The sequence below is a fragment of the Ceratina calcarata genome, unplaced genomic scaffold (assembly GCF_001652005.2).
Source record: "Ceratina calcarata isolate Rehan_Ccalc_2016 unplaced genomic scaffold, ASM165200v1 scaffold135.2, whole genome shotgun sequence".
NCBI lineage: Eukaryota > Metazoa > Arthropoda > Insecta > Hymenoptera > Apidae > Ceratina > Ceratina calcarata.
In genome coordinates, this window is record NW_017134583.1 from 77,438 (window position 1) to 83,149 (window position 5,712).

Genomic DNA, 5,712 nt, shown 5'->3' on the forward strand with positions numbered 1-5,712 from the left:
AGTTTTGCGTAAAATTTTAATTTTCGAAAATGAAGGTCATTCCAACATTATGTTATTATACATGTATGAATGTATTTTTCGATCAATTACACGACACAATAATAAAAAATGTAGTATATGTCAAGAACACCTGATGACTTTGATAACTTCGAAGAAAATAACCTTAGGGAAAAATATTCTTGCTAGATATTGATCCTTTGACATCATTCACACTACGTATATTACTGGTGACTACCGTAATTTACTGGTGATTTGACCTTGAGGTAGGGGTAGATTCTTAAGGTCATTTGAAGATCAACTCTTGTTTTTTTAAATAGAAACTCCCATTTTCGAAAGAAGCGGAAAATATTACGTTTAAAACCTGTACAATGGATAGGGTCAAATTCACATATGAAGATCGTTCGATTAAAATGGCCTACTGTGTATATATGCTTATACAAATGTATTCACCATAAGTATCAACCGATATCAATCCGATATCTTTGAATCTATTAATGATACCAAGATAATTTTGTTTAATTGGAAAGTGCGAAGAGGCTTTTGTAAAGAACACTATAGGTCTCTTCCAAGTACAAAGAATGAAGGCCAACTTAATTTTTGTAATGGAATATGGGACACTTTTGTACGTACTTATGTAGTCTCTTAGACTATGTAGAATAACTTTTGTTGGAAATATACTTCAAAATTTGTTATGTGCCAAAAGTTATATCGATTTCACTTTCGTCATTATAATGTAAGATATATGTATGTGGGTGTAAGAGATGTATGTACATCCGTGCGTATGCGCGAGAGATGATGCGCAGTGTGTGTTGAAAAGGACGAACAGAGTACGTTACGGAACATTTTAACGAGATACGTTGGGTCACGTTTTTTCCAGTCTATTAAAATTAGTAAACTCGTTAAATCCTTTTGTTAATTAGCACGCTCCAGTTTATTATTAAACCCTCTCACAGTTCAGAAATGGGATAAAGGGGCCGTATGCAAGTGAGATTAAGTAGCCACGTACAAATGGAAAGGAGATTTCGTTTTCGGAGAGGTTAAAAAACCACCTGTTCGGTGGTTGGGTAATTTATGATTTTATCTGCTTTATGCAATTTATATGTTTTGTTGTGCATTATGGGCACTATATTTTGTTATTTAAGAAAGCATATTTTCTGAGAAAATAAATCAGGATGATTTTACGTGAGTTTAGTTACAGAATGTGTCGAAGCAAATGAATCTTCCCGCTTCTGGCAATAAAGCCGATTTGTTGCTGTGGCTGGAAGCAGCTTGTCCGGATAGCTCCTGGATGGATGCGATAACGGATTCTATATCGAATTCTATTCAGGAGACAGGTACGTCTGGTGAAAGACACGATCTCAGCATTATTGAAAGGGATGCGCAAGCTATAGAAATGGAGTTTATGAGGAGAGAGGTAGAACTACTGCGTAGGAAACTCGAATTGTCACATAAGGACAATGAGCTGTTAAGAAATTCTCCTCATTCCACAGTTTCTGCGATTGATTTCGATGGATTTTGTTATACGCTCCCTCCTTAGGAAAAACAGGTTAGAGTGTTGCGTGATATCTATAACCCGGATGATAACACTACGAGAATCTTGGTCGGTATCAAGCTAAAAGGCAGGGCGCTGCAATGGTTCCATTCCAAGTCAAAACACCTTACTATACATATACATTAATATGTTGGTGCAAGAGTTGAAAGATATGTTCGATCATCAACCTAACAAATTGCAGTTAAGAAAGAAATTTGAGGAGAGGCTATGGCGATTAAGCGAAAGCAACAGTGAGTATCATCATGACAAAGTAATTATGGCTAAGCGTTTGTCAATCGATGAGGAAGAAATGATCGATTATTTAATCGAGAGGATTCCAGACGCATTACTAGAAAACCAAGCGAAGATGCAATCGTTTAAGTCGCTGTCCACATTATTAATCGCACTCGACAAAATTAGCTTGAAAACGGTTGTTCGTACCAAGAAGAATTTCGTTTTCCAAAGAGCAAAGATAATTCTACTACTAGTAATGAAATGGATAGAAAGCAATTTCGGTGCTGTTCGCGTTGCTCATGTTATATGCTCGCGTCGTTCGCGATTCTGGGTGTGTTTGTTAACAATAATTTCCTCAGCAAAGTGAGCCACGGTTTTTTAATTATTAACGAAAAACACTGACCAATGAGAATACGCTTAGGTAGGTAGGTAGGGATAAGGTAGGGATTGGTTCGGATCGTGACGTTCGGCCGTGGCATAGCGCGGGCCTTACACGCGCTCTTATTGGTCACTGTTTTTCGTTAATAATTCAAAAACCATGGCGCACTTTGCATTTTACCAAAGGAAATTGTTGTTCAGAAACACCTCCAGAATCACCCCGTTTCGGCTCTAACACTTTTTCTGGGACACCCTGTATAGTAAATAAATGTGTGCTGGAGCTCCATGCGTGTGCATATGTATGAAGAGAAGTCACGTTGTTTGACAGCTGACATACGGGATGTTAACGTCTTTGCGTGTCAAACGCATTCTTCGAGGCTTATTCTTTCAGTCTTTTCAGTTAAACTTTGTTAAGTTCGGCCTTTTCCCCCACACTGTGAAACTTCTTGATGCCAGTGAATAAATTGACTTTTGCTATTTTTCGTTCGTGATAATTTAATGTTTTGATTCCGGTTACGCACCCATTGAACAAGAACAGTCAAACCAGTAGATGCTTTAATTGTAACCACGGGGCATTTGACGTCGTCTTGCTCTGAACCAAAGCGAGAAAAGGATTCATATTATACTTGTGGTTCCATGCGGTACAATTATAAGGACTGTCCCAAACCCAAGCAAGACAAGAGTGGAACGACAGCTGTTGTTGATTTGTCGGGAAGACCATAGGGGTCATTCGCTCAGCATAAGACGAGAGTACCGCCTAGAATCCCGTCGACGAAAGTCATCCACAGGTGCTACGTGCTGGTATCGGAAGCGAAGGAACGCGACAATTTCATCGAGGCTTTAGTAGATTCGGACAGTGCATTTAATATTGTTAAGGAAACCACCTACTTAGAGTACTTTCATGGGTATGCGTTGGTACAAGAGACCTGCTAGATCAACTATGGTGGATTAGGCACATCACTTCTGATAGTACATGGGTATAATATTGTAAAGTTGCGTATTAAGTCGATACCGAACAATTTTTTCACAGTCGAATTTGCATTTGTACCTGATTCTACAATGACTTATGCTCTTCCATTGGGTCACGAAATTTTTTTTAGGTTAGCAGTAATCATTAAAGGCACGAATTGTTTAGCATTAGAGTACACAGAATTAGCTGCTAGTATTTTAAAAATTGAAGTTATGAAAAATAGTAATAAACTAGATTCAGTAACAGATAATCTCGATACACAACCTCCTTATGAACAAGGAGACCACACAAAAGACCTTGGAAATCACTTTTGAAATCGCTGTCAATACGCTTAAGTTGTAGTACATACGTAATGTTGAATAAACCTATTGGGTTCCTTCAAAGTGGGCCTTCATTTTTGAGATATTTTGGTTTAAAGTTTGTAAGCATCACGTAAGTCGTTTTGTTACACGTATTATCAAGATGTGTGGTGGGTATGCAGACTCTCGTTAGAAGTCGGGCTGGATAGATAGGCTCTCGTGCACTCCTGAACCCCCTGCTCTACGCTATAGGGAAACTTCGATACTGTGTTATTAAAATATTCTACTCTATTACTATTGTGCTAAAGTGGTGCATTAGTGTTTTATATAACGTGATTCCTTCGTTGTGTCGCAGCTCATGAGGCCGCGGTGGCATCGAGATGGGCGAGGATTCAATGGCGACTGCTAAAGGAGGAACAAAAAGGAGTATCTCCCCTAGAGCCTCCCAAGAAGAGACCGGTGCCATGTTAGACCCCGGATACCAGCGCTCAAGCAAGACCCCTAATCTAAACTCTCTCCAGATTGAGCATCTTTATAAGCAGCTCCTGAAAAAGTCGGGAATGTCCGCACATTCGTCATCAAAACCTTATAAGTCTAAGGGGCGCGTGATTCTTCGGACACGACCATTCAGATCGGTTGAAGGTACTTCCTGTATTTCCGCAAGTGGTGCCTCGCAAGTGCGGTTACTGACACAACAAACTTCGTCCTCACCAGCTGAAGATTGGACCCCGCCAGGAAAAGCTCGGAAGGAGAAGTCCGAATCTAGCTGCAGTCCGGCGCTATTAGCAGACAGCATATTCCAACCACTATCGGACGAGAAGGAGATGGAGTTTAAAGAGAGTACTCCTGATGCGGAGGTTAACAATAACGGTTGGCAACGATCGTCAAACCGAAAAATGTGAAGTCGTCCCCTATTTATATTATGAATTCTAATATAACTGTGCCATGGATATAGGAATACAGGTATGGAGCATAAATCCGTACTTTAGACGAGGGCAGTGAAGACATCTCAGCAGTGAAGGCAGATATAGTCACGTGGTTTGTGGAACGCATTCATGATTGGTTGGAACATAGAAGCGCGAAAGTTCAAAACTGCACATTGAACTTTATGACTTGTATTACTATATAGATACTATAATTAACTAATAAATATGAATAAAAAAAGATATAATTAATATATATTAATATTTTATTTATTTAAACATAGAATCCAGGTTTGATTCCACTGCCGCCAATGCTCAACAATATCAGCATTGTTAAAAAAATGTATAAAATATTATATACAAGTTTATGGATATATGTTTTTAAATAAAATGAAATTATTAAATACTAAAATATTGTGTGTATATATATATGTGTAAAGGAATAGAATAAATTTAAGTTACATAATGAAAGAAATAACAAACTTATTGATAATAAAATCAGTTTTATTCAGTATTATAATAGAAATTCAATGACCTTTGAATAAAATTAACTTATTATACATTGATCGTATACTTAAAACATTATTCTTATTCTGATTAATAATATAAGGTAATCTTATTTTTATGTATTTTTGACATATTGATTTTATTAAGTGCACAACATGATTGTCTAGGAAACTTTGTTCACTTCCGTGATTTACTAACTCTTTAAAAAGATTTTTACCAATTAACGTATTTAATGTTATGGTTGTTAAGTATGTGACGCTTACATTTTTCCCGTAATTTTGTTCTGTAAGTGCAATTCTAATAATTTTTTCACATATGCGACAAATTGTGACTACATCCTCTGCAGGATATATTAATTTTCCTCTATCCTTTAACGCGATCAAACTGTTTCCGTAAATTCCTTTTTCAACCGTAATTGCTTTTATGCATTCTACGCATGCGATACGTTTTTCTAATTGTCGCACGACATACCCTGCAATATAACGAGAAGCTTCTCGGGAAAATTCGATGATACTACTTAATCTGGTATATAATCGTGATTATTTTCTACGTTTTCTAAGTTTAAGTTATCTACTAAATTATTGAAACCAGATGTTAGTCGTATAACATCTTCAGAGTTTAGCTCTTTTGCGAATGTATTAACGTGTAAAATAGACACTTGTTCCAATGCTACGCAGTTTCCATTGTTGAAATTTCTTAATTCGCAATGTGATAATAGTTTTTTTATAGCGGTTTGGAATTGTCTACTGGATGCATTATTGTTTCCACCTCCCCTTGATCTTATACAACTGAAAAATAATTCTACATGGTCTTGGTTTAATTTGTACAATGGTAGATACTTTAATATATTTGTTTCTTCGCATAAACTAT